The sequence below is a fragment of the Eubalaena glacialis genome, chromosome 5, assembly GCF_028564815.1.
Source record: "Eubalaena glacialis isolate mEubGla1 chromosome 5, mEubGla1.1.hap2.+ XY, whole genome shotgun sequence".
Taxonomy (NCBI): Eukaryota; Metazoa; Chordata; class Mammalia; order Artiodactyla; family Balaenidae; genus Eubalaena; species Eubalaena glacialis.
The window spans coordinates 51,800,488-51,815,335 of record NC_083720.1 but is presented as its reverse complement, the minus strand read 5'-3'; the positions used below and the strand labels follow the sequence as shown (position 1 = coordinate 51,815,335).

Below are 14,848 nucleotides of genomic sequence, written 5' to 3'. Positions count from 1 at the left end.
ATACCATCCCTCTGCCCTCTCAACTTTTCCTTGTCTCACTACTTCTTAATTTTAATCTCTCCCCAGGGTAATTATAATTTTGATGAGCAGATGTAAAGTTTTAAACAACTACAAAGAAAATCGGCAACTAAACCAATTGGTAGACCAAACAACATGTGTTGAGAGTGTAAACTTCTTTTTTTTAAAAATAAATTTATTTATTTTATTTATTTATTGTTGGCTGTGTTGGATCTTTGCTGCTGCACGCAGGCTTTCTCTAGTTGTGGCGAGCGGGGGCCACTCTTCATTGCGGTGCACAGGCCTCTCACTGCAGTGGCTCCTCTCATGGTGCAGCACGGGCTCCAGGCACGTGGGCTTCAGTAGTTATGGCACACAGGCTCAGTAGTTGTGGCGCACGGGCTCTAGAGCACAGGCTCAGTAGTTGTGGCGCACGGGCTTAGTTGCTCCGCGGCATGTGGGATCTTCCTCGACCAGGGATCAAACCCGTGTCGCCTGCATTGGCAGGTGGATTCCTAACCACTGCGCCACCAGGGAAGTCCCAAGACTGTAAACTTCTTGAAGGCAGGGATGATTTTGGTTTCCACTGTGCCTGGAATTAACACGAGTTTGTATTCAGAGGGCTTTTTAAAATAAGACCGATTAGCAGACTTTATTTTCATAAAGGAAAAAGACTGAATGAAATCTTCTTCCTCTGTACATCTGCTTCCCATCTGCAGTTTTTGCCAAAATGACCATTTTTTATCCTCATCCACCACACTTTGGCCTCTTGCATCTGCAGAGTGGAGCAACCGTTCACTAAATGACACCCTAGTGGTATGAGAGTGTTAATGCAACTCATTTATAAACAAGGAAAACACCCCAGCATCATCTGCACTAGTAACCAATTTCCAATATGAAATGAATGCAAAACATTTCTTAGGGGGGAAAGTGTTTACGAATAAAGATGGATTTTCTTGTTAATGGAAAGATATATCAGTTTAACAAATCACACATTTGCAGTGTGACAAATCGTGACTTGGCAGTATGACAGAGGAATACGTGCAGGAGTTTGGTTTGTCTTCAGAGAACCAACCACAGTGGATTTGGAAATGAAACGCGGTTTCCATCTTCCTATCTCTGAATACTGCAGAGCAAAGAGTTAGCAAGGTAGCTGGGATGATCTTTTCTCAATGAGCTTGTGGCTCCCTCGGCTTCCCAAGGCGTTGTCTCCATCTGTTCTGGGCCCCAGTGGGGGTAGAAGGGGTGGCTTGTTTTTATGTTTTTGGGAACTAGCAAACAAACCTCTACGTTACTGTGCTAATACCTGGTGAGCGAACCTACCAAGGAAGGATTTTTTCAGGATGGCAGGGCTGCCCTGGGAGAGGGACAAGCTGGGCGGAGAGGAAGGTGTTTCATCAGAAGCCTATCCAGGTGGCCCTCCTTGGGCCTTCCATGTTTGGAAAAAGAAAGAGCTGGAGATTTGAGGGCAGCCAAATGTTTGTGGCTGGAGGCCAGACTTCTGTATACAAATGTTCCCCTGTTTGTTGCTCAGAGGAGATTCTTTCCACCTGTTCCTGCCTCTCCCTCCCTGGATGTCTCTGTAGGTCCTGAGCCTGCTCAGTGCATCCATATACCCATTTTCCTGTGTGTCTGGAGATGGGAAAGACTATTTTTTAAGGAAAGAGAAGTCGTGAACCAGAAATCTTTGGTTCAAGACCTAGCTCTGCCACTTACTAGCTGGGTAGGATGGGGAGCTGAGAGTCTTTCCCTGAGCCTCTGTTTGCTCACCTCTAAAACAAAAATAATAACAGCTTCCTAACACTTTGCCACTGGGTGATCTTGGGCAAGTTATTTGGCATATCTGAGCCTATTTCCACATCTTTGAAATGGGTTTAAAGAGTCTCGATTCTTCCAGGATTGTTGTAAGGAATAAACCTATTCATTCAGCAAATAGGAAAGGGGATCACGGAGACAGAATTAACTTCCCTTGGGGTGGAGGTGGGACCTGAGGGGAAACCAGGGAAGCAGTAAGTGGCTGTAGGAATAGAATGTAAACTTGAGATAAAATGCATATGAAAAACACCTTACAGACTAAATCTCTATAGTGCTCTGTAGAAGTATTATCTAAAGGACTTTATTTAGACAGGAAGCCTAAGTAAGAAATCCCAGGCATTGGGCCTCATTTCTATTTTCCATTCCCTTTACGTTTAATATTGATAAGCGTGAGACTGCAGGGGGTTAAAAGGGGGGACGGCATGAAAACTGTTTCCCTCTTTCTCCCAGCCTGGAGATCCAGGAAACAATAGAAGGAACGATGGAGGAAAAGCCCCTCTCTTCATATTGGCGAGATCAGCACTAATTTTGATAACCGAACAGAATTTCCGTGGGTCTAGTACTCCTTAAAAACTATTGTATTTTTGAAGCCAGGTCAGTCAGCATTGTTTGGATCTGAAGTTAGTACATTAAATTTCATCTCTCAGTGTTCTTTCTGACATCATTTTTTAGAAAAAAAAATCTTTTTCCCCTTTATTAAAATCTCTAGTGGCCAGTGTGATTAGGGACCACTGATTTGAAACACCATTCTTCACGAACCCAGGAAAGAGGATGGTGACCTATTTCTTTTAAGATCATTTGACATATCTTTGAGAAATAAGTTAATCTCAGAAAAAAGAAAACAGGTATTTAACCAGAAATCTAATATGTTTTCTGAATCGCTACTAGGAGCAATGCCATTTGCAGGAAAACAGAAGCTGTCTTTCAAGAGAGATCCTTTTCTCTTGCTTTATTTCCCCTCTGAAATCATGAGCCGATGTTTGTGACATCACTGGGTTGCTGTGGAAATGTTGATTTCACAGAGGATTTCGACCTCAAGTGGGGAATTTAAAAGAGGAAGTGTGGAGTCTTGGAAAAACACAATTGGTTTGAATAAAAATGGGCAGCATTTGGAAAAAGGATTCAGAAAGAAAACAGTATAAATTGTCTATAACAGGTTGTTTCAAGTTGTCCTGGAAGGATTCAAATACTTGTAGGAGCACCCTACACTGATACGCGGACTTCTATCTGAATTTTACTTACTATGGATATCTATAAAAAGTTGGGGGAGGGGGCTTCCCTGGTGGCGCAGTGGTTGAGAATCCGCCTGCCAATGCAGGGGACACGGGTTCAAGCCCTGGTCTAGGAAGATCCCACATGCCGCGGAGCAACTAGGCCCGTGAGCCACAATTACTGAGCCTGCGCGTCTGGAGCCTGTACTCCGCAACAAGAGAGGCAGCGATAGTGAGAGGCCCGCGCACCGCGATGAAGAGTGGCCCCCGCTCTCCGCAACTAGAGAAAGCCCTCGCACAGAAACGAAGACCCAACACAGACAAAAATAAATAAATAAATAAAATTAAAAAATTAAAAAAAAAAGTTGGGGGGAGCAGGTAAGGAATGGCTTTTTGCAGGAAAAAACCTCTTGGATATTCAATTACTAAAATTGAGAGAAAGCTTTGGTCCTAAAATACCATTTGGGGGCGGGGGTTATCCGTTTACAGTTTTATAGCATGTAATAGACTTAAGAAAATAGCTCCATTTAAAGAATTGTGACTCAAGGGGCCTGAATTTCAGTGCAGAAGCTACAAAATCCTTCTACGTTTTAAACTGTTAAATCAACAGAATGCCAAACTAGAGCCTTTCTTCCTGCTGGGGCAGTATTGTCCCCTAAATCCACTTTCCAGTTCTCTCAGCCTAGCCTAGTTTGATGTAGCATTGACTTAGCTTAACTACAGCAAAAGGAAGTGGGTTTGCATTTGGGATGGGAGGAGGCGGCCACGGGTGTGTGTGTGTGTCGGCGTGTGCGCGCGCGCGCGCGCGGGAGACGTGGGGCACCGGGAAAGGAAAAAAAACCCATTGAGACGTAGCAACTGTGTGAAAATAATTTCCCCGTGGCTGTAAGAGGGGTCCCTGCACGGGAAAGCAATTTTAGGGAAAAAAAAAAAAAAAAAATCTTCAAAGAGGGTGGGAGGAAGGCTGGCCAGGAGGGTGCGGGGCGTAGCGGGGGATAAGTGCCTCCCCGCCGGTATCTTTCTTTCCCAGTCCAGGCTTGGGGCGACTCCCTCCCCACCCACCCACCTGCCCGCCGCCGCACCCGCGCCCCCTGCAGTCCCGGGGCCCGCACAGACCCGCGGGGAGGGTTGGCTGCCGGCCTGGTGGGGACTGCAAAGGTCTGGCGGCGAGGGCTTATTTAGTGGCCGTGGCTGTAGTACAGGCTGTCCCCGGCAGCCGGCGGAGTCAGCGCACCCACGTGACGGCCCCGGCTCTCCAGTGAGCTCCCCAAACAGACGCACACCCAGCCACACGCGCGCACACACACGCACGCACCCCCGCGCGCACACGCCCGCCCGCTCTGCCTCTGCGCCCTCCATCCCGGCTCGCTCATTCTCTCGCCCTCTCGCTTCCCCTGCGGTCTCTCGCTCTGCGCGCACACACCACACACACGCACACGCACACACACGCGCGCACACACGCAGCCGGCACAGGCGGCGGCGGCGGCTGCTCAAGTCAGGACGAACCTCTCTAGGTACCGTCTTGAGAAGGCGGCGGCGGCGGCGGCGGCGGCAGCAGCGGCAGCGGCAGCCCGAGCATCCCTCCTCAGCCGGAGAGGGAGCACCGCCGAGAGTTTCCGTTCCCTTTGCCGTTCCCTTCCCCCTCCTTTTCTTTATTTTTCGAGAGAATTTCTTCTTCGCTTATTGGTTTAATTTGATTTTGAAAATTTTTGGTTGCTTTTGTGTGTGTGCTTTTTTTTTTTTTCTTTCCTCATTTTATTTGCATCCAGAGCATGGCGGGCTGCGGGCTGTCGGAAGACACCTTCTTCTCTTCCTTCTTTTACAACTACGGCTCCTCCTGGGAAACCCCTTCCAACCAGGTAAGGGGTGGCTCGGTGCCGGTCGGCGTCGCGCCCCGTGCCCCCAGCCGTGCGCTCACTTGGCACTCGGCGGGGAAGCAGAGGCTCGGTAGGGGGTGGGGAGGCTGGGGGGGCCAAGTGGGTCGCACCGTCTGGGTCTGTGCCAACCGGCGAGAGGAGGTGTCCGCCTTCCCCCAGCACTAGCTTTCCAGTCTCCAGGGTCTGTTGCGTCCCTCCCTTGTCCAATCTACCACCCAGACCTCTCCCCACCCCCCGCCCCAACCTCCCAGCCCAGCGGGAACCCGAGAGAGAGAGGTAGGAGCCGGCACGTTACCCCGAACAACTCCAGGCAAAACCAGGGAACTCGAGCGCAACCTTCCCCAAGTCGCCGCGGGCGCCGCGCCCCTGCGCGCCCGGCGCCTGCCCGCCCTCCAGTTGCGCCGAGGGGCTGCGGAGCTCTGAGTCCCCCGCGACGTGCTGTTCCCCCTCCACTCCCCCCCGGGCTCCGAGCCACCTCTTTCCCTAAAATGGCTGCAGTCTCAAGTGGAGGCGTCCTCTGACCCCGAGGAGGAGGGGGGCAGAGTGGATGCTCCGGTGCCCATGACCCCGAGCCTCCCCCGGCGTGCACAAGCACCCCACAAACACACACACTTAACTTTGATGACTGTGCAATGCAGTCCGGCTGCATCGTGCCCTCGACGCTCCCCGCCGCCGGCCTCGAGGTGTGCTTGTCGGTGTGACTCGGGGGGCGCGGAGAAGCTGGGGGTAGACGCCGGAAGGGGGGGGCGTGGAAGGAGATGGGTGTTAGTGGGCCACTGGTAACCTGGAGAGACAGGAATGTGCTCAGGGTCTACGCGTGCAGAAGCTATTCCGGGAGCCAGAGCGAGAAAGAGAGAGGAAAAATGCCTTTTAATTAAATAACTGTTGTAGTCTGCTGCCCCCACCGCTTGTTTGGTGAAAGTCTACAGGCATCTGTCATCTCCAAACTACACGGGGAAGTGGAGCTGGAGTCGAGGGAGGGGGGGGAGAGAGAGAGAGAGAGAGAGAGAGAGTGTGTGTGTGTGTGTGTGTGTGTGTGTGTGTGTACGCGCGCGAGTCCAGGCTGGGGAAAGTTGGGGCGGGAGGCGAGGCGAAGGAGCAATGGTGAAAGGCAGCAGCAACTCGGTGGGCGGTCCGGGGCGCGGGGGATTCCCGGGCCTGGCGGAGCCAGCGCCGCGGGGGGAGCGGGCCAGCGGGGTTTGGGGGGCGTCGAGGAAAAGAGCTCTGTTCTGCCCGGCTCGCCCAGCCGCCGCGGCGTCTCTCCTCCCCACCTAGCCCGCCAGCCTCGGCCGTTAGCCGGGCTGCCCGCCGCACTCGCCGGCTTTGGCGCGCTCCTTCCCGGGCCCGGGGCGCAGCGCGCTCCTGCGAGCTCCCGGCAAAAGAGCCAATACCCCAAAGCGAAACGACAGAAAAATGCGCTCCGCCGCCCCCGCAACACTCCCAGTTTCCAAGAAACTGAGACTGCCGAACTAGTAATCGCCGGGCGAAGACCTCGCGTCTCCGGCGTGGGCTCTCCAGAAAGCGCCGCGGCCATCCGAGTGAACAATACAGCCGGGCGGCCCGGGAGCCTCCGAGAGGCTCCTGCCGCTGAGACTGCATCAGCGGGAGACGGCGGCGAGCTCCGGCCAGACCGGCCGGCTGCCGCCGCGGGTGGGGGCGTCTGGGCCGCTCCCCGGAAGCATGCCGGCAGCCCGCCGGGTGCGGAGCTCTGGAAGGCGGGGGCCGCGGTGGGGGGGGAGGGGGGACGACGGGGGGCGGGGTGGCGGCGTGAACTGGGGATTCAGGCGAGGCAGCCGAGAAACGGGAGGCCCCGCTGGGAGTAGAAACTTGCAGGAACTGCCGAGGGGGGGTCGGGCGGGCGCTGGGGTTGGGGAACTCGAGGGGTACCCCGGCTGCCCGAGGCAGGCGCTGGGGGCTTTCTCCAGACCACCCTGCCTCGGGTGCTCTCCGTGCCTCCCGGCGCCGGCTCCGGATTGCCGAGAGCCAACAATCCCTCTGGCTCGGCAAACTCCAGCTCTCCAGGAGCGGGCGTCCGCGCGCCTGCGCGCGCGCGCGTGTGTGTGTGTGCGCGTGTGTGTGTGAGATTGTCGATGAGTCAGAAACCAACCCCAGCTGGTCTTTGAGGACCGAGAGGTGTAGGAAAGGCTTGAGCCACTCACCCCGCACAAGCCGGAGCGGGATTCGGGATTCCTTGGCAGCGCCGCGCCCCCGAGACCGGGAGTCAGCTGCTTTAGGATAAGTTTCCAGGCGCGTACCTCCGACCTGCACCTCTGGGCCGCGAAACTCCAGCACTTTGTTTACCTCCCAAGGGAGAGAGAAAGGAGATTTGGGTGTAAGGAAACTCACAGAGATACAGCTTTACAGCGATGGGAGGTTTGGCAACACCTTTTAACGAGATAGGAAGCAAGTCGTTTGAGAGCCTTTAAAAGCGAAGGGCTACGGCCCGATTTTGCAAGACAGGCAATCACGTGCAAACTCCTTGGAAACCGGAGGAGGTGGGCGAGAGGGAGGGGTGCGGGCAGGATTGGAGTAAAGGAAGGAGAGAACCAGAGAAGGGGCGGGGGTGGCGTTTTAAAAAGAGGAAAACTATCGGTCTCTTCGGGTAAAGTTAGTTTAACTTGATTTGGAAAAGCGTTTTCCCAAAAGGCAAGATCTTTCTTCTAGAAAGGGAGACTCATGTTGCTAAGAAAATCGGAAAGAATTTCTGACAAAGCAGCTGGCGCTGCTCTGTGGAGGATGATTAGCTCACAGGCCGGTACTGGGTGGCGTGCTACTCTTAGTGCAGTGGAATTGTATGGTGGGGAAAGGAAGATTATTTGAAATATTGATTTATTCTTCCACTGGTGCGGTATGAACTTTAAGATAAAGTACAGAAACAAATGAGAGATGTACATCATTAGAGAAAGGTGCCCTCAAAGTGCTACCGAGGCTTTAATCTCTGGTGGTAGATGCAGCCAGGCAATGAGTCTTACCAGGACTTGCGGCTTCCATCGCGGCCCTATCACCATTTTCAGGGACGAAGAGTATATAGGTATAAGGACCTAGGTTCTTATTGATCGCCAGTTTGCATTTTCAGCATTTGAGCGTGGTTAAATGACTAAGAAACCTGCTCCTAACTGTTCCTTCGGAGAAAAAGCATTAATTAAACAAAGGCAACCCTAACTCTCATCTTGGACTCTGGGCAGGGCTGCTAGGGGGAGGCCTGGGCCAAATTTGAAAGAGTGAAACTTATTCATGATTTTTACCTGAATCGCTGCCAAAAAGCTTACAAATCTTCCATTCCCTAAAAATAGCAATGCTCTTCAAATATGATTTGTTTACTCCACCTCAATTAAAAATAAAATCCTATTCCTAGTGTTAGAAAGTGCTTATGAAGGGAAGGGTTCCCTGTACAAAAAAAAAAAAAAATCAACCTTTTTATTTCTAGATCAATATGATATGCTCTCAACATCTAATACCATGTAGAAGAAGCCTTTTTACAACATCAGTAGAGCACAGGCATGTCTCCCTAAGAAGCTCTTTTCCTGGAATCACAAGGCATTTTGATTACTTTCATTTTCACAAGAAACATGATTATGACACCTCTGGTGATAAACAAGCAAGTGAAAAAACTAATGAAAATGGGGGTTCTTTATGTAGAGACCTGGAAATTTGGAAACGACTGGTGCCTTTATTCCTTACTAAACACAAAAACAGACCCAGAAAACCCAAACACGAATCATGGCTGACTGGAAGGTTTTTAGCTATTCTGTGACATTTTATTATTAAAGCAGGGGGAGGGTGGATTGGGGTGATTTTTTTGGAGAGAGCCCAGTGTGTATTAGAGCCGAATATGTTACCATTTAAAAACTGGGAAGTACCATCTTATATCTGAAGGGACCATGTTGCAGAAATTTTGCACCCACTTGCCAATGTGCAAAACATACCATAGTGAGAGTGGGGCAGGGAGCATCTGCTTAGGTGGAATTTATTTCTTCAATTAGAATGAAAACCCCAATTAAAGTGCATATATGAAATGTCTCTGATTTGGCTCAGCGCAGCAGACAACAGACCATTCTTTAATTTACAGTTTCACGCCTAGGGATGGCAGTAGTGCAAGCTTCCAGAACCCAACTCTATCTTTTTATGTTGTGCTTTTTCAACCTGCGAGTCTCTCCTATTAGTTGTTGAAGCTTTCCGTCTCCATCAGGAAACTGCGCACTGGTCATTCCTGCTTGCAGCTGGGACCTGGGTCACCTTCTTAGCTGTCCCTCTGTAAGCCCAAATTGAAGCAGGCCAGGTCTGTATGATATTGAAGCAATCAACTGAAAGTGAAAAATGAAGCCAATTAGCTGACTGCTTGGGTGTCCACAAGGCCAGCTATCTGACTTTATTCACCCGATTGACCAGTTCTTTGGTTACTGGGTAGCTTAAACCTGAGTTCGTGATAAAGGCATAACCAGCAGACTCGACTCTGCCTTTAACTTTTTTTCTTTCCTAACCCCCTCCCCCTGCCACTCCCTCAAATTTGCCAGACTAGAAATGGAAAATGGCATCCTTATAAGGACACACACTCTCTTCTCAGAGTAGACAGTGACTGTTTTGAATTCAGCCCTGGACTTTTGTTAGCCAAGACCTGTAATTCTTTGTACTCACTGTATCTTTTCAAGCAGGCTAGACGTTTCAGTGCAGAATCATTAATGGATTTGGGTAAGTTGTTGAACGCTTGTGCTGACTGCCTGTTTTTTGGGGGGGGTTAGGGGTGGGGCTTGGCACTCCTTCCGTGAATATAGATAGCCAAAGCAGGAACAGTCTGCTAAGGAGCACTTCTTTTCCATCCAGTCCAAGTACTGTAAACAATTCAATATTTTTTCACCTCTTTTCTGGATATTTCATAATTCTTTTTTTTTTTAAATTTTATTTACTTATTGATTTATTTATTTATGGCTGTGTTGGGTCTTCGTTTCTGTGCGAGGGCTTTCTCTAGTTGTGGCAAGCGGGGGCCACTCTTCATTGCGGTGCGCAGGCCTCTCACTATCGCGGCCTCTCTTGTTCCGGAGCACAGGCTCCAGACGCGCAGGCTCAGTAATTGTGGCTCACGGGCCCATTTGCTCCACGGCATGTGGGATCTTCCCAGACCAGGGCTCGAACCCGTGTCCCCTGCATTAGCAGGCAGATTCTCAACCACTGCGCCACCAGGGAAGCCCCATAATTCTTAAAGTGGTAACACTGCTTGGATCCACGGAGATGAGCCAAGACTTGGGACTGTCCTCCGTTTACAAGGTTGTTAGGAAGCCAATATCTTAAAGCTGGAAAAATATAAACTGGGCTTCTTTGTTTAAAAACATTTTAATTTCCCTGAAGATGAGTGTATGAACTGCAAACTAGTTTTTAGGTGCATTTCTATGTATTTACTTCAAATACATTTTAGAAATCTCCCTCTAAATCCAGCTCACCTTACCCCAGTTTTTCCAACATTGGGTTTCTCCTAGGTAAACAGAAAAGTAAAAGAGACTTGTAATAACTTGGGTTTGTTGTGGATCTTCCAGCAAGGGTAGCTTCTTTAAGGTACAAGCTTGAAAATCTTGTTCCCTTTTCTGTATAAAGTGCTGTTACCCTAAAACTTGGGAACCAAAGTACAGTGACAATAGCTACCATTTATTAATGTTGTTCCAAATTAAAAGTATGTGACTCCTTTAATCTCCACAACATATGAATTAGATACCTTTATTATTGTTCCCATTTTATAGATGAAGAAAATAAGGCACAGAGGGGTAAGTGCCTTGCCTCAGACCTCAGTGCTAATCAGGGGCCAAACTGGGACATCCTCCAGGCAGTCTGGTTTCAGAGCCCAGAGTCCCACTTACTCTTTCTCCACACTTGACTTGCTCTCCAGTACAACAGAAATATGCTGTGTGGCCATAGGTACGTTTCTAGCAAGTTTGTTATGCTGTCATTCATTTACCAGCTTCATGAAATAATGAAGAAATCCTTTGCTTGTCCAAGTTTGCTCATTTTTTTTTTTCCTGGTTATTTATATAACCAGGTATAATTCTGTTTAGGAATGAGTTGAAGTCTTTTGTTTTGGCGAAATCAGCCATAACTACCTGATGCTTTTTTTTTGTTTCTTGGTGATGGACTGAATGTTCGAGTTTACCATTCTTTTAGGTTTGAATGGTTCATCCAGGTTGAGAAATAGAGAGGGTCTTCAGATTGCCAGCTCCCAACATCAGATAATTATGATTTAGTGGAGGGCTCATTCCAAATGTATGTGGGCATCAGGAAGATAACACTCTACAGAAGAAATGTAATTTTAAGATACACGAATAGAATAATTTTTATAAATAATCATTCAGATGCACCAAAACCCTAGCTTATGTATATATATATTATGTATAGGTATGTGTATGTGTGTATATATATACATTTGAGGCATAACTCACTCTCCTTTTATAAGCAAACATTATTTTGGGTTCGTTCTGTGTATAGCTGTGTTTGCGATTTAGACTGAGATTTACCTTTCTCGTCATGGCGACGTTATAACATGTGTCTTCTGTACCAAATCACGCACCTAACATTTATGTCCATCATGAACTAATGCCTTTTAGTGGTTCATCCCTTGTATCGTGATCTTCTAAAATATAGTTGTGGGAAGGGGAGGGAAAACATTAAATGTCAGTAGTTACAGCAAGACAGTCTCAGCGAAGAGGGCGAAGAGTCTCTCTCTAGTTTCACGTTCCCGCGGCCCTAGTGGAAATGTAAAAGTGCTGGGTGTGCATTGGAATGAGAATGGGGTCACCTACCCTTTGTAGTCATCATCAAGGAAGCAGAACTTCCAGAGAGGGAGAGACCATAGGAAATCAATGATCACACTTTGCCACTGGAGAGGTAAATGTGGACAGCAGACAGCATTAAATGAAAGGGCAGCAGAAAAGTGATTTACTCAAGACGGCGGTGTGACTTTTTGGTCCCTTCAAAGAATTCACATTTTTGACGTAATTATATTAACATCTTTCTTTCTTTTGGATTATATTTTTTCAAAAAAAAAGGAAAAGAGAAAGTACCGTTAGGTGCTGTTACTGTCTTTTCACTTGAAGATAGTTACTTAAGGAAAGCAGAGTGTCTGGGATATGGAACCACATCTACCCTCCCCTTCTTTTTTTGGTTAATAAGAATCGACCTGATCTATTAAAGTTACCGGACTTCTGTTTGTTTGTTTATTCCATGTATTCCCTGACACAGAGGGGAAGTTTGCCAAGGCTCACCTTGACAAGAAGGCGCTGCAGAGGGATGCTTATATGGGAGAGGCACGGAGAAGGGGGGCGATCGCTGGGGTAAAGGGCAATGTGGGTGTGGAAGCTTAATGACATACGTAGAAGCAGGCGTGCGGTTCTAATACACTGCCCCTTTTTAGGGTGTGCTTCTGATTTGGTGCGCTTCTGATTGCTTTGTGAGCACATCTTCCTGTAGGTTTGAAATATCCAGCTGCAGGTAATAGCTATGGGGCAAAGAACGTCTGGCTTATATCTGGGAGAAGACAAAAAACCCATGTAATCTCTTGCCTGAAAGCGTATTAGAAAGTGTGTTAGTTGTGTAACAATGAAACCAAACAAGCCAAAAAAGCACAAACAAAAAGAAAGAGTCTAACCAACACCCCCTACCACATTTTGCTCCAATTTATTATTTCCAGTAGCAGTTCAGTCCCTAAAGTTAACAATGAATGATTATGATTCTGTAGTTTTGTTTACAGCATAAATTAGCATTTTGTTTTCTGTTACAGCTTTTGAATGAGGAATTATGATGTATAATTTGCTGAAAATAGATGTTATCATCTCTTAGGATGAGAACAACCCCATAAACTTGAACAAATGATAAAAATGGAATCAATTACATTTCAAATGGAAGTAGTTTACAAACCTCCAAATACAAAGTGGCAGTAGTAGCTGGTTATTGTAACAAATAATTAGTTTTTTTAAACAACATTTATTGAATTCCATTGATGATTTGGTAATTGTTCACAGTCGACTGTAGCCCTCCCTCTTCCAAAATGAAATGTGGCATGGAATGACTGCGTCTTATGAACTGCAGGTTGCCTCATTATTTAGTGTTGCAACCAGAATGTATACTTATTTGCAGATATAACCTTTCTGAGTAATAAGAAAACATCAAATTGACAAAAATGATGCCACCAAGGCTGGTTGGTGGCTTAAGATAAACACCCAAGGGCTCATGAGTGAGAGTGTTTTCAGGTTGCAAAGAAAGAGAAGAAGTATATTGTCAAAATGGGTGTGTGTGAGTGTGTGTTGAAGGGGGAAGCATTTTCAATAATTTATCAAATAGATGAGTCGTATTTTTACATCAGCAAGGATTCATTTCTCTGTCCCACTCCCATCACTGTCTTTCCCATAATCCTTTCCATCCTGAGTTGTCATCGTTTATGTGTAAGTTTCACCTCCCCTACCACTTAGGAAGCTCCTTGTGGGAAGGACCAGTGCCTTCTTCAGTTCAAGATCCCTCATCATGCCTGGCCTGTAGTAGACAGACAGATGTGTTGGAAAGTGTCTGAAATTTCAGAAAACTTTTATACCATTATATGTGCCCCTTCATTTATTCTTATTTGCTCCATCTCTTAGGATGATGAGGACAATTCTACAGTATCATTTTTGAAAATGGGAATTTGACTTGGAGAGTAAATGAATCCTGCCTTCATTTAAGCGTCCCCGGGGAAGAAGATGATTGGTTTACTGTAGGCTCACTAGACCTCTTAATTTTTAAAATGAAAAGTTATGAAGTATATACTTAAATTAATACATTCAGAAAGGATAAAGGAGGAAAAGTGGGAATCTGAGGGGTTGTAATTTTAATTTTAATTTTTTATTTTTTGGTAACTTCTACATGCTGAGTGGATCATTCATTTTTTGATTATTTCTAAAAGATTAATCTATTTCTTTAAAGTTAATATGCAAAGAAATATGTTCAACATCACTTTATTTTTAGATCCCACGATTTAGTCTGAAACAAATCAGTGGTGCATTATAAACACACAAGAATGTATCTAATGACAGGAGTCAGGCTGAACAGATGCTAAAAAGGATGCTTCTGGTGAAGTTGAGGGAGCTGCAGGAGGGGATGGAAAAAAGTCTCTAGAAGTTGGAGGGCTTGTGAGGTGAACACTATAGAGACTTTTCACCCATCAAATATGTGCTTGTGCAGTTCAGAGCAGAAGGGACTCCATTTGCTTCTGCATAAAAGTAGGAATGATGACATCCATCCCCTAGAATGGTTGTTAAGATTAAGTGAGACCTTGGACCTGGGAAGACCTTTGCTCCTGACTAATAAAGAGCTGAGTCAGTGTTAGGTCTTCTCCATCAATCCTCAAATATTTATAGAGTACCTACTGATGTGGCAGTCCAGCAGTGTGCCTGGCACATAGTAGTCTCAATACATTAGATTGAGTCGATAATAATAGAGATCTTGCATTGAACACTTACTATAACATTCCAGAAACCTTTTAAAGTGCTTTACATAGATCAACTCATTTTGTCATCAGAATAACCCTAGAGATAGGTACTGTTATCAGTGTTGCATATTACCCTTTACAAATGAGGGAGCCGAGGCACAGAGAGGTGAAGTGACAACCAAGGTCACACAGTCAGTAAGTGGTACAGTCAGGATCTGTATCTATCATGTCTGGCTTCCGAGCCCATGTTTTAATTTTAACCACCATGCTAGGCTGCCTTCAGGTGGATGAACCGATGGGTGACAGGGAAATCAAAGATAGATAAAACCTGCTACCTTCAACATGGGTGTGGGTTTCAAGTGGAACCTCACCTCTATGCAGAGAAGGTTAGAAAATGGGTAGTGCTTTAAGAAAGGAGTGGATAACAGTGCAGTGGTCATTTGGATGATGGGGAGTTTCCTTTTGGCTGGAAGAATCACAGAAGATTTTAAAGAGGCAGTGACATTTGC

The 14,848-nt window shown here is 47.1% G+C and overlaps 1 long non-coding RNA gene across 1 annotated transcript in view; it reads left to right on the top strand.

Moving 5' to 3' along the window:
• Nucleotides 1-4,754: 4,754 nt before the first annotated feature.
• LOC133092630 (uncharacterized) overlaps nt 4,755-14,848 on the top strand; it is a 482,184-nt gene continuing 472,090 nt past the window's right edge. Inside the window, exon 1 of the long non-coding RNA XR_009701092.1 lies at nt 4,755-4,882. This is a non-coding gene — a long non-coding RNA (uncharacterized LOC133092630). The remainder of the gene's footprint in view (nt 4,883-14,848) is intronic.